This window comes from Pinus tabuliformis, chromosome 3_1 (assembly GCF_031772625.1).
Source record: "Pinus tabuliformis cultivar Carrire ecotype Pingquan chromosome 3_1, CPIR1, whole genome shotgun sequence".
NCBI classification, from domain to species: Eukaryota; Viridiplantae; Streptophyta; class Pinopsida; order Pinales; family Pinaceae; genus Pinus; species Pinus tabuliformis.
Genome location: NC_142301.1, coordinates 591,199,277 through 591,214,666, shown reverse-complemented (window position 1 = coordinate 591,214,666; position 15,390 = coordinate 591,199,277). Strand labels below are relative to the sequence as shown.

The 15,390-nt window shown below is 38.6% G+C and overlaps 2 pseudogenes; both read left to right on the top strand.

Moving 5' to 3' along the window:
• Nucleotides 1-178: 178 nt before the first annotated feature.
• LOC149188395 (protein LATERAL BRANCHING OXIDOREDUCTASE 1-like) lies at nt 179-11,801 on the top strand (annotated as a pseudogene).
• LOC149188396 (uncharacterized) lies at nt 2,639-4,125 on the top strand (annotated as a pseudogene).
• Nucleotides 11,802-15,390: the final 3,589 nt, after the last annotated feature.

Sequence of the window (15,390 nt, the reverse complement as noted above, 5' to 3'; positions counted from 1 at the left end):
CGGAGTCTTTTACGCCAGAATTTCAGGAAAATGCATTTGAATTTTTGTGGAGTTTATGGCACTGAACATGGAGGACACTAGAATGCTCACAAGAAGGACATTTGTGCGCGCCGGGGTCCTATAATCATGTCTTCGAGGTTTCAGATCCAATTCCAGGTTTCACGTCACTCTAATTCCACCGCCTGCTACGAATATGGATTCTTCTGCTACCATGGAGGCTCTTCTGAGGCAGTCTCAAAGACTTAAGAGACCCATTGATCTTGTGCAGACACTCCATGAAAGGAAAATGAAGGAAGTCCCTGCACGGTACATCCTTCCATCTGATCTGAGGCCAATTCGTCCTCTTCAAGTCCAACACTCTCTTCGCATCATCGACCTAGCAGGCCTGGAAGACATCGACCAATGCTTCAAGACTGTGAGCCAATTAGCTCAGGCATCCTAGGAATGGGGTTTCTTTCAGGTTTGTATGGGATCACAGTTTTGGCATTTTCTTTTTTCCCTTTCCTCTGTCGATCATCCAACCAATTTCGTTATTGTTTAGATTTGTAATTTCATTGGTTTTCAATTATTTTGAAGATAATAAATCATGGCATACCTTTGTCATTGATAGAGACTATGAAACGAGTTTCACAGGACTTTTTTTATCTTTCCCTTGAAGAGAAACAAGAACAATGTCCTGTGAGGCCTGGAACTCATATGCTTGAAAGCTATGGCCGGTTCTTTGACATTTCTGATGACACAGTCCTGGATTGGGTCGATGCCCTTGTTCATTATATTTCTCTAGAGTGGGCCAAAGTCATTGAGCAATGGCCCAAAACACCCTCCACATATAGGTACAACTCTATACACATATACGTTGTGTGATAATTGAAACCCTAATATGAGATTACATCCATTCTGATACACTACTGTCTTCTGTCAGAGGGTTTAGGGTTGGACCCAAATTATATCGAAACCCTAATCAAAGAACCCCTGCTCCAACTCAGAATCAATTATTACTTTCCTTTCCCTCAACCAGATCTGGTGAATGGCCTCAAACCGCATTCAAATGGAGATATATTGATTGTTTTGCTCCACGATGGGGTGGAGGGTCTCTAGGTTCGAAAAGACGAGCAATGGTTTACTGTGGCCCCTGTTCCTGGAGATCTTATTGTCAACATTGAGGATTTGTTAACATACAATCCAAAAAAATGCACAACGCTACCTAAAATGCCAAAGTCAGGGAACTTTCCAGTGGATATGTTCAAACAACTTCTCTCCTTTAGTGCATTTTGACGTCTTGGCAGGCGTGAATTCCAATAATTTAGTGAAATGTGAGTTCATGATTTCACTAAACACAATAATAAAGCTAATTTCTATAACGGATCGCTTGGAATAATATCATAGAATACAGGTGGATGGATTGATAAATTTCCATTTCCACATCTAGCAGAATTCGAGCCATTAATGTGCGTGCCACGGGGGCCAGTCCCTTTCATCATGCACGTGGCGCAGACACACAGGCTATGAATCAAAACTGCTATGGTCATACTGGCACTTGATGTTTCCATGGTACTGATACCTACTACTATTGCATGCTCTAGTTGGCGGTGCCAATTATTTTTACCGGTTCTGATAAATTAGAGCCACCACCACCATAGTGACAAAGGTGACGAAGCCGTTAGTTTGACTGATCACACTTCCATTGAGGTTTGGATGTGGCTAGTGAGCTCAAGCTAGGCCTTGGTGTTACTGGTTTTAACCAAGTCTGAAAGTCCTAAGGGGCAGGGTCTACGTTTACTGTTTTAAAAGGTACACCATGGTCTTACAGTCCTAAAACGTTAGGTTCTGAAAGGCTGTAAGGTCCTGCCCTACTTTGGAAGGGAAAAGTCTTATCTTAACTCTTACAATGTCCTGAAAGATCGACCTAGATATTGTCTTGATCCTCCAAAAGTTGAGGAATCGGTAGCGGTCTATAAAACATTCAGGGTATCAAATTTGGTTAATTTTATACCACTTTTTCTAAATAGATTTGTTTCTTCATTCTTTGTGATAGTTCATTTACTTGGGCAGATGGAACCTTTTGTTTCAATCCACTACCAATTCCAGAGCAATAGGATTTTGCACTGCAACTTCACTGCTTTCCATGGGGATTAGAGTTTGTCATTGAGGTTATTTGAACTGTGATCTTGATGTTGTTCCCTTTTTAAACAGACAACTTTGGTTGAGTTCATTTCTTGTTGAACAAGCCTTTTTTATGTTACAATGTCTGTAAAGGCTAAACTGTTAAATTTGGGGTTTTTCCAGTGTAAGAAGGGCATTACATAAGAAGTATGAGAGTTTTTTTATATATCTCAAAAATGAATTCTTTAATTGCCCAAATATGCAAATGAATGCCCTTCCATGTCTTAGAACTATTACTTGGATATGTCTCTTTGGTTGATATGGAAACCTTCAATCTCAAAATGAATCATCTCATTTTTATATGTGTATGGACTGTTATATGGACATGGGTGTTCTTTTGTTTTAAATTGAATTCATTTATAGTGTTCTTTCATATTTATGCCCATGTCATGTTCCTGCAATGGGAAATGCTTGTTTTTCATTCTTATTTTCTTTCAGTTATTAGAAATTGTTATTTGTTCTGGTCTGATACACGTTTCCAATTCTTGCAGAAAAGGCACTGTTTGGAGAAAATGAGTGGTGTTTTTTCACTCCTAGGGACAGGAAGTATCCAAATGGTTCTCGCCCCAACAAGGTTGTTGGCTCAAGATACTGGAAAGCCACAAGTGCAAATAAACCCATCACTGCTAAGGGCAACAACAGGCGTGTTGGCATCAAGAAGGCTCTGGTTTTCTATGTCAGAAAAGCACCTAAAGGAAACAAGGCTAATTGGATTATGCATGAATACCGCCTTGTTGATGTCAATAGATCTACAAAGAAGAAGGGTAGCTTAAGGGTATGCGACTGTTCCTGTGGATTTTCTTCTGTGTATATTCCTATGTGTCAATAGACATTGTAGGTGTTGTTTGGTTTAAAACACCTGTCAGGTTGGATGACATTATGGCCTAGTCATGATAGGGCCCAGACCAGGTAGACTCTAGAGGATGAATGTATCTGGGAAAAATCAATTTGGGAAACAGGGGGTTGTTTTCTATATTATAGAAATCAAGGGTTTTCTAATTTAATCCAGAGGCTTTCAATAAGGAAAACTATAAATATCAAATATTATTTTTGTTCCTCAGTCCAATTTAAAAATGAGGGCTTGTGATGGGTTTCAGTGATGTAAATTTAGCTCAAAATCCTTTATTTTCTCTTTTGGGTTATCCATATTTCGGATGATGAAATTGCTTCTTGTTGCAGTTGGATGATTGGGTACTTTGTCGAATATACAACAAGAAGAGCAGTGCAGAGAAGTTAGCTAAGGAGCAAGAGTGGTCCTCGGAAGAAGCAATGGAACAATTCCACGAAGAAATTGATGAAAAGGTGCCAGGAATACTGCCCACTGGGAATACTATAATGAACTTGAACATTGAGCATTCAGAAAGAACTTCACAAGATTCAATGAAATCTGCCCGCTCTCCGAATTGCAGAATGATCTCTAACCATGATTCAAGAACTTCTGCCATTACTTCCATGAGCTACAACTCAAACCCCATTTTTGAGCAGAATTTGAACATTTCAAATGCCAGTAGTGCTCCAATGGACCTTCCAGAACTTGTCCCATTTTTCAACTCTCTGCCTAATCACAAGAAAAATTATGATTCAACATATTTAATTCCTCCTATTCTTCTCACCGATTCAAGTTGTTCCATGCAATTGTTGCATGATCTTAAATCCGATAAAAAAGAAGTGCAGAGAAGCTGTAGGTTGGAAGAATTGATGTTGCAGCAACAACAACAGTAGGAGAATGCTGGTTTGAACCAATCAATGTTCACCTTTGGCTTCGATATTCTGAAAAACCCATTCCCACAGTTAGACCAAATACAACCCCCCTCCAACAATGATCCTTTCCAAGATTACTTAGCCAGCCTCACAACTCCAGGCTACTTACCGATGTCTTCTTATTAGAGGGATTGGAAGTCGAGCCTAAGTTACAGGTCGTCATACAAGAAAAGTAGAAATTAGTAGTTAGCGTGTATAGATGTAGCAAAATTTGTTGAATCGAAGCAAAATTCATTCATTCTTTCTCTGACAGAGAAATTGAGTGTATGTGCAAGCCTCCTTTTTTTTTTAATGCAATTCATTCCATACACTCTCCTTTTTTTAATGCAATTCATGCAATATACTCTCCTGAGCATATTTTACTTCTGTTTTATATTTGAATTCACTAAAATTGTTTCACATCTCATAATTCACTTATATGATTGCATATTTTAGAGCCTAACACCATGGTCTCATGTAGCTTGATTACTATTTTTCCTCAGTGATAGCTGCTAAGTAAAAGGGGCAGCAGGTGGCTCCATGCAAATGGGGTAGGTAGTCTCATGAATACCTCTCTGTGGCTCCATGCAAATGGGGCAGGTAGTCTCATGAATATCCTCTCTAAATGTTATTATAGTCATATTGACATGCAACAAAATTATCAATAAGGGATTTCACTTTGGATTTTTTAAGTAAGGTTGCAATTTAGAATATTAACTTGTATACAATTTGGTAGGAACGCTGAAGATTGAGTCAGTTTTATTTTGGGAAAAGAAAAAAGTAAACACAACAGTCAGTTAAACAGATACAAAGGGAAATCCCATAAAAAGAAAGAATAAATATGAATTCTGTAGAAATTTTGAATAATTTAACACATATTCAATGGAGATTATCCTGATCATGTACTATTGCGGAAAACATACACAATACATAAGCTCCTCTACGTTGATCATCAATATAGCAGCATCAATAACAATAAAACATCAAGAGCATTCACACATTAACACAGTATGTAACCTGGGGAAAGCATCTCGCTAAAAACCCCACACTATCTGTATATTAATGATTGAGACCATGTAACATTACAAAGTACAATGCTTATCACAAGCAATCCAGTACCAGCTCCACCTGTTACACACAATACAGCTCAGATCTGATCTCCAAATCTATTCCACTGCTTGCCTGCCTCCACTGCTCAATACCTGCTCAAGAATGAATGAGAATGGTCTACCAAACTCGTATTTCACCTCCAAAGAATCACTCACAATGTGTAAAACGTGAGCAGAAGCTACAAACTGGGCAAATACATGAGCAAACTCATTGGCATACTCAATCCTTTGATTGTGCAAGATCTGATGCACAACTATAGTCACAACTGATAGCAATCAGATTCTCTAACACCTGTCCCTGCTGAACTGAACATGCACTGACATGCAACTGAGTTAACTGATGTATTCTATAGTTGTATTATGAGTTAATAATTAGTTTAACAACTCATCATTAGTCTATCTGCAGTTAGACTAACTGCAACTAGTTTAACCATGTCAAACTGAACACAACTCCATCAACTCCACAATCAACTCCACCAAACTCAACTGATTAAGTTCTAACTGAAGTCATGCATGCAACAACTCAACTGACTCATAAGAAAAGCGTACTTCCTTCTGACAGCTGCATGGGCCACATCTGTAGCTCAAACTGAAGTGCTCCAAGAGAATAAGATCAAGTTTATAGTCCAAATATTATTATGAGACAATAATATTTGACTTTTCTATTTTTGACAGCCAGTCTAAAAATAGACTTTGATCACCCACACTTTGGTCACCCACATTGTGATCACTCACACTGTGATAAAAAATAGAACTTGCGCCATAATTTGCCTGCGGGCCCACTTAGTGAAGGCGACTCTTTTCACTAAGCTCCATCATCTTGTTGCAATCTCAACACTCCCTCTCGACAAGATATGGATTATCAGCAACCCCTATCCTGCCTCGGTGGTACTCGAATTTGCTCCTGGTGAGAGCCTTCGTTAGAATATCAGCATCCTGATCCTCTGTTGGAATGTATGAAAGCAACATGATCCTCCGCTGCACACAATCTCTGATATGATGGTACCTGATGTCAATATGCTTAGATCTATCATGAAATACAGGATTAGCCGAGAGTTTAATGCAACTCTGGTTATCATAGTAAATCACAGTAGGATCCAAATGAGAACCGAACAAACCAACTAGGATCTTCTTCATCCATATAGCCTCGCATGCAGCCAAACTTGCTGCCATATACTCGGCCTCCGCTGAACTGAGTGCCACGGATCTCTGCTTCCTGCTGTACCAAGAAACTGCTGTCGATCCAATACTGAAGACCCCTCCTGATGTGCTCTTTCTGTCCGTTGGGCTCCCTGCCCAATCTGCATCCGTGAAACCACATAGCTTCACCTCATCCTCCTGTCTGTACCACAAACCATATCCCGATGTGCCTCTCAAGTAGCGCAATACATGCTTGCTCGCCTTCCAGAAGAGCTTGGTAGGCTTAACCATAGCTTGTGAAAGCTGGTTAACTGCATAGCATATATCAGGTCGTGTATTGACCAAATACATCAGCGACCCCACCAACTGTCGATAAACAGTGGCATCCACTTCTTCTCCCGAAGTGGCATCCTCCTTCCTCCAACCTCCAGGAAGAGGAGTATCAACAGGCTTGCAGCCATGCATGTTGAACTTCTCCAGTATCTCCCGAGCATACTTGCCCTGAGAAACAAATTGTCCACCACTGCGCTGCCATATTTCCAATCCTAGGAAATATTGAAGGAGGCCCAAGTCCTTCATCTCAAACGCTGTAGCAAGATCCTTCTTGCATGACTGTATCAACAGCTCACCACCCGTTAGAATCAAATCGTCAACATACAGTACAATAATAAGCAACTTACCCTCCACCACAATCTGGTATAGGTTAGGATCCGCCTCGCTCTTAGAGAATCCAAGTCCTGTGAAATAGCTGTCTATCCGTGTGTACCAAGCACGTGGTGCTTGCTTCAACCCATACAACGCTCTCTTGAGCCTGCACACATGCGACTCGCTACTGAAGACCTCAAAGCCTTCGGGCTACTCAATGTACACCTCCTCCTCAATGACTCCATTGAGGAACGCAGTCTTCACATCCATCTGATGAATGTGCCATCCCATCTGCGCTGAGAGAGCAAGAATCGTCCGTATGGAAGAATACCTTGCGATAGGCGCAAAGGTCTCCTCATAATAGATCCCCTCTATCTGTGAAAAGCCTCGGGCAACAAATCTTGCCTTGTAATTCTCCACACTCCCGTCAGCTACCTGCTTGACCTTGTAGATCCATCTCGAACCCACCACTGATTTCCCTTCCGGTCTAGGGACAATCTCCCATGCACTGTTTCTGACAATAGAATCATACTCTTCCACCATGGCGTCTACCCATGCGGGATCCTCCACATCTTCCTTGAAAGAGGATGGCTCAGTCACAACACACTTGCTCATCAGAGCCATGTATCCAGTGTACCGATCAGGTGACTGTCTCTGCCTGCGTTGGGCTGTAGGTGGTCCTACAACTTTCTCTGCATCTTGAGCCAGTCGCTCAGCTTCTGTCAAGCGCTTTCGCCCTCTGATGGTTGGCGCTGCATGAGTGGTCTCTTCCACTCCATGAATCTCATCCTGTGGCTGATCCACGTCCTGAAGCTCATCCTTAGGAACTAATAGCTCCTCATCTGCATGCAAGTGTAGCTCCCTCTCAAGCGAACACTTCATGGCTTTCTCCTCCTGAAATTTTATATCCCGTCGCACAACAATTTTACCACTGTCTGGCAAATACACACGATAGTTGTGGGGCGTATCAGTGTACCCCACAAATATCCCAACCTCTGCTTTCGGATCCAACTTCTTCCTGGCATCCTTCGTCACATGCATGTAAACGTTAGCACCAAAAATCCTCAAATGAGAAAGATCAGGCTTCTTACCAGAATAAGTCTCCTCAGGTGTACTCATGCCAAGTATCCTATGAGGACAACGGTTCTACACATAAACTGCTGTATTGCATGCTTCCGCCCATAAGTGAAGGGGTAGGCCCTGATCATGCAACATTGCCCATGCAGCACCCACAATCGTTCTATTCTTCCGCTCAGCTACCCCGTTCTGCTGTGGGTTATGGGGAGCTATGAGCTCTCTACGAATCCCTTCTGCCTTGCAGAAATCATTGAACTCGTCCGATATGTATTCACCACCATTATCGCTCCTAAGAGCCTTCACCTTCTTCCCCGACTCCTTCTCAACCAGTGCTTTGAATTCACAGAACTTTGAATATGTCTCGCTCTTCTTCTGCATGAAGAAGATCTAGCACTTACGAGAGAAATCATCAACAAAAATTACATAATACCTGTGTTTTGCTGTCGAAGCAACTGAGAAAGGTCCACACACGTCTGTGTGAATTCTCTCAAGGATCGTCGTGGCGCTACTATCCTTCTCGTGAAAGGTGGCTTTCACAAACTTCCCCAAAGTACACCCCTTGCACTGATCTGACTGCGCAAGTGTGCCTTTAGGAAGCCCTGTAGTGATCTGTTGTAGTATCTTCAAGGCTCCATGGTGAAGGTGACCCAATCTCCTGTGCCACAAATCGCCATCATCCCGGCTCACCAATCCTTCTGCCTTGCCCGCCATTGCTGCGCATCCATCTACATGCAACTGATAAAGGTTCCTCACTCGAACCCCTATCTTCCGGGTCTCACCAGTAGTCTTGCTGCGCAGGAAAGCCTTTTCCTCGCTGAAAACAACATCATACCCCTTGTCTTCTAACATCGCCACTGAGATGAGATTCTTCGTCAATCCTAGAACATGCATGACTTCCTTCAATACGAAGGGTTTACCAGACTCCCTCTCAAAGGAAATGGTACCGATACCGGTCGCACTGTATCTACCATCATCGTCCATCTCGATGTGCACTCCAAGATCTTTGTCCTCCAGAACATAGAACAAATATCTATCTCCCGTCATGTGAAAAGACGCACCACTGTCCAAGAACCACACTAATCCCATCACAATTGAAACCAAGCATGTGATCAATGAAAAATCAAGCTCAAACTGTGAGGCTAGAGCCTCTCCTGCTGAAGATCCAACAGCCTGCTTGTTCTTCTTCTTCTGCGGACAATTAGTGGCATAGTGTCCGTGCTGGTGACAGTGAAAACACTTCACCTTGGACATATCCTGCTTCTTGCCTTTCGCACCAGAATGAGAAGCTTTCTTGCTCTTCCCTTTCTTTTCTTTGGCAGCCAAAGCATAATTCTCTTCATCAGCTCCCTTTGACGAAGATCCGTCCCTGGTACTCCGCCTGATCTCCTCCTGCACAAGATCTGACCATAGTCTTTCCCATCCTGGAAATTTCTCCCGACCATTGACAAAGTCCTGATAGGAATGCCAACTCTTCGGAAGACCAAGGAGAGCCAAGCTCACCAAGTCCTCATCATCGACAGTAACCCCCACACTTCCCAGCTCATCTCGACACTGAGTGAACTTCGTGAGATACTTGGGAATACTGTCACCCTTCTCGCATTTGATGTTTCTGAGTTTATCTTTGAGCGCTAGCTTCCTCTGATCGCTCTTACTTTGGAATAATTCTGTTAATGATTTCCACATCAAATATGAAGTAGCCTTTCCATGGAGGCTGGACACAATGTGATCCTTCACGCCCTCCAACAGAATCCTTCGACATTTTGCGGTCTTCTTTTGCCAAGCATCAACTTGAGTAGCATCAGTAGGCTTTGGGACATCCGTCTCTATGAACTCCTTCAGCCTGTTATCATCCAATACTGCCTCCATACTGTCCTTCCATGCAATATAGTTTGAGCTACCCTCAAGAGCATACCCCAATCGCAATCCGTTGAAAGACATTGCTGCGTTGTCACCAAGAAAACACTGCTGCAAATTTGAATTCCACCAGCAACCAACTCAACTCCCTCGGATCTAAGATTCGTGAGAACATAATATTTCTTGTACAGAGATTGACTGTATGGGCATTCACCGGATATCTCACCTTCCAAAGGAAGGATGAATCCAGAGGCTACCTGGCCCGATTACAGACTCTGCCTAAAGAAATAGAATGTAAACACTTCCTGAATAGTAGATCTGATGATCAACAGCTCCGATACCATGTAGAAATTTTGAATAATTTAACACATATTCAATGGAGATTATCTTGATCATGTACTATTGCGGAAAACATACACAATACATAAGCTCCTCTACGTTGATCATCAATATAGCAGCATCAATAACAATAAAACATCAAGAGCATTCACACATTAACACAGTATGTAACCCGGGGAAAGCATCTCGCTAAAAACCCCACACTATCTGTATATTAATGATTGAGACCATGTAACATTACAAAGTACAATGCTTATCACAAGCAATCCAGTACTAGCTCCACCTGTTACACACAATACAGCTAAGATCTGATCTCCAAATCTATTCCACTGCTTGCCTGCCTCCACTGCTCAATACCTGCTCAAGAATGAATGAGAATGGTCTACCAAACTCGTATTTCACCTCCAAAGAATCACTCACAATGTGTAAGACGTGAGCAGAAGCTACAAACTGGGAAAATACATGAGCAAACTCATTGGCATACTCAATCCTTTGATTGTGCAAGATCTGATGCACAACTATAGTCACAACTGATAACAATCTGATTCTCTAACACCTGTCCTTACTGAACTGAACATGCACTGACATGAAACTGAGTTAATTGATGTATTCTATAGTTGTATTATGAGTTAATAATTAGTTTAACAACTCATCATTAGTCTATCTGCAGTTAGACTAACTACAACTAGTTTAACCAAGTCAAACTGAACACAACTCCATCAACTCCACAATCAACTCCACCAAACTCAACTGATTGAGTTCTAACTGAAGTCATGCATGCAACAACTCAACTGACTCATAAGAAAAGCGTACTTCCTTTTGACAGCTGCATGGGCCACATCTGTAGCTCAAACTGAAGTGCTCCAAGAGAATAAGATCAAGTTTATAGTCCAAATATTATTATGAGACAATAATATTTGACTTTTCTATTTTTGACAGCCAGTCTAAAAATAGACTTTGATCGCCCACACTTTGGTCACCCACACTTTGGTCACCCACATTGTGATCACTCACACTGTGATCAAAAATAGAACTTGCGCCATAATTTGCCTGCGGGCCCACTTAGTGAAGGCGACTCTTTTCACTAAGCTCCATCATCTTGTTGCAATCTCAACAAATTCCGCTCCTAATACCAACTAACTACTAAACTTCTTATACCAACTAACTACTAAATTTCGTAAATTGTTCTTAGAACCAACTAACTACTAAACTTTGTAAACTATTCTTAGAATAGTTACATCGGTTAAACCTTCGCATAGTGTTTGTAAAATGGTAGAAGAATTATCTAATGGCAGATAGTAAGCAATGGGAAATACAAAGGGAAATCCCATAAAAAAAGGAATAAATATAAATTCTGCTCCTAATACCAACTAACTACTAAACTTTATAAATTGTTCTTAGAATAGTTACATCAGTTAAACCTTCGCATAGTGTCTGTAAAATGGTAGAAGAATTATCTAATGGCAGATAGTAAGCAATGGGCAATACAAGAGTGCCGACCACTAGGTAGTGCCTAATACAAATCTAAGTCGAATGTCAATCATCATGTTTTTTATGCCACATTTTGATGTGTTGATTGTTGCTGCCCCTGAATTGATAAATGAAGCCCATCTTAACCTGTACAAGGCTATTAAAGCTGGGGAGTATGTAATTGACTATACGAGCCAAGATTTTCATGGAAAAGGCCCTCTTGATGCTCTTTTTATAGACCAGGCAAAACAACGCAATGTCTAATCCTTCAATTGCATTTCCATAAGATGCACATAAGATGTGTATACTATGTTGTAAGTTTTGAATGGAAAGTATAATTATAAAATAGTTTGGGTTGGACATTATCACTCTGTAAATTATATAGAAAAAAAAGGAAAGAAATTTACTGGTTTTGTATTCAAGATTATTTCCATATATATATATAGATATATATATATATATATATATATATATATATATATATACATTGAAAATTTACATAATAAATTTTTATTATGAACAATATATCAATAAAATGTACTCTTTTAATGTGTATGGTGAAATAATTTTTTTATGACCTAAATTGAAATATTCTATATATACACAATTTAACTTTTACTCGTTGTGTATTCAAAATTGTTTCCATATATATATATATCTATGTATATATATATATATATATATATACATGGAAAATTTACAATAATTGTTTATTATGAACAATATATCAATAAAATGTAGTCTTTTAATGTGTATGGTGAAATAATTTTTTTATGACTTAAATTGAAATATTCTATATATACACAATTTAAAAATGGTCTTTTCATCTAAATCCAGTCATACAATTTCAAGCATACTTCTCCAATAATAATCGAAATAATAAATAGTAACTGAAATAATAAAGTTTTATTGAGATTATTTGCACCTACATGAGGAATATCGGACCATAGAAAAAAAAAAGAAAAAAAATAACAAATGACATTTAAGCAGAAGCAGGATGGACAACAACATAATTTTATGGTAACCCGGATTTATGATGGACAACAAATGTACCACCATCTATTAACCTAATAAGAGGTGAGGGAATTGGATAGAAGAGATGATATTTTGGAGTGTTGCGTTGAGTAACCCTTACATAGTTAATACATTGGTTGTTCATTTTGGAGTGTTGCGTTGAGTAACTCTTACATAGTTAATAAATTGGTGAACAACCGTGGAAGAACAAAAACATAACTGAGTGCAAAAGTTCTTAGGGAAATGAAAGGATTCATAATTATTCAATATGGTCATTAATGCGTAATACTTCAATGGTAGAAGGCAAGATTACCAATAATAAGAGGATAATTTGAGGAAAACAAGGATAACAAGTTTCTCTATATATATAGTATTTGTTTATCAGATTTAGGAGAAAAAAGACATTATTTTATTGTTATCCTTACTTTGGATAGAATGTCCTCTCTTGATCTCTGATTCTTCAATCCATAAAAGCAATTGTATCTCTATTTCAGGTGCCTTAGATTTGGGCTTTTGTAAAACTTTATATATATATATATATATTAACTTTTCAATGATTTTGTTCGCTGGAGGAGCTCTAATGAACACCAACGAGCTTATATATGGCAATTTATAGTGTAAAATAGTAGAACTATTAAGATGGTAGAGAATTATTAATTAAATAAGCACATATGATGTAGTTAATTCTACATTGTCTCACTATTAATTGCTTTAGAGTTTTTGGTAGATTTTTTTTTTTTGGGTCAAATCTTCAATTTTGTGGTTTAAACTAAGTTTTTGATTGCATATATGAATTCAATAAGTTGAAAGGGCACTCGATTTTCAAGAGTTCACAACTCAAACTTGTGATTTCAACAAGTCACTGCTTGATTTTGGGCAATTTTGACCCGAAAATGTGTAAAAAAACTCTCCAAAAAGTCTTATACGTAAACTATGGCCAAATAAACTAACCAATCTACAATTTGTTTTCAATTTATTCTTAACTTGTTTATGGAAATAATGTTAAAAATGGATGTCTAACTATACTACGTTATAGATATTTTGGTTGTAATCCAACAAATGATTTTTGGTTAAATTAGTTATTTTGTTATTTAAAATCTATTTTTAAATAATTCAATGGATTCTGTATTTTGAAAAATTGAGATATTAGATTAAGCTTATAATTCCAACAAATTCCTGATGAATTTTAAACAAATTTGACCATAAAATATGAAAAACAAAAACCTCCAAAACATATAACAATTAAACTATAACATTTAAAATTATATTATTTTCTTGTTTTAAATATTTTAAATATAAACTTGTGAATTTAAAAAATAAATCAAATTTAATTACTCTTAAATAGCAATTTTAAATCTGTTTCATCACCATACTTACCAAAATAAATAAATTAATATTTAGAAAAACAAATTAAAAAAAGAATGTTTATTACTTCCATTCAAATCCCAACTATCCCAACTCCATTAAAAAACACTCTTTGATTTATGGCAAAGATCTTCCAAAAGTATTTAATTTGGATTTAAAAAAAAATATCTTCCAAAAGTATTTAATTTGGATTTTAAAAAATGGGTTATGGGTTAGATTTTTTTGGTTGACTATTAAAAATATTTAACTTGGTTTTTTGTTTTTGGGTTATGGATTATGTTTTTTGGTTTACTATTAAATAATGACGAAAAGATAAAATGTAGGTAAATGATTTCCAAATGATGACCATACCAGAAAATATATATAAATGTGAAAAACCTAAATATAATACAACAATTATTATTTCAAACCAAAGTATAATTTTTCCAATTCAACAATTCTAATTTAATAATGCTATTAGCCTCTCTTTGCACCTTTTGAAGCAATTGCTAGCTTTTATCCATTTTCGGGGATCCATATCTTGGCGTTGAACTTCGTAGCGTAGGCATGGGTTGTAACATGGGATGTTACTAGGCATGGGTTGTAACATGGGATTTTACTCGTTTTCACCTATTTTATTCGTTAAATACAGTTTATCTTAAAATAAATAAATCTGTCATCGTGAATTTGCTAATAATTTAAAAGAGTGTCATAATGACAGACATGTAATAAAATGACTGGTTTCAATTATATATATCTATATATCTATCTAGATATATATATATATATATATATATATATATATATATATATATATATATATATATATATATTCTTTTTTTGCTAAAGCAAGAGTAGGAGCTTCTTTACCATTAATAATATACACAATTTACAAAAAGACACTCTAAAAAGTGGCGAAGGAGAACAGCCTCCCAATGGAACCGAGAACGGGCCTAGGCAGAAGACTTGGCACAAAAACTTACTTTCCACACATCAAAGCTAAACAGGAAAAGCCAAAAATAAACCTGAGTAGTGGACGGACCAGAGCGAAAGAGAAAAGGGCCCCACCGGCCCTCCAAGACCTGGAGAGAACCGAGCCCCACCGAAACCATACAACAAAGAGGGGCCCACGCTAAACCCACTGGAAAACAAGTCTTTCATTAACATCTGTAGTGAAGAACTGTCGAGCCCCATCCAACGGCTCCAAACAAAATCGCAAAGGAGAGAAGCACGCCACTTAACTGGCATCACCTCCAACCTGCTCGACCTATCGTCGCCGTTGATTGGTAAAATTGGATATGACGGTCAAGGGACATATTGCACCCACCAAGAACGCTGGACATTAGTGTGCGATGGGGCCCCACCTAACTCCTCGTTCAATCCCGAGCATTGATCTCCCTCGCTCCATCGGATGGTTGAGCTGAAAATCACGCGCCAGAAGTCATCACCCTTTAGGGAGCGGGGAGAGTGGTTTTTGGATCGGGCCCGCCACCAC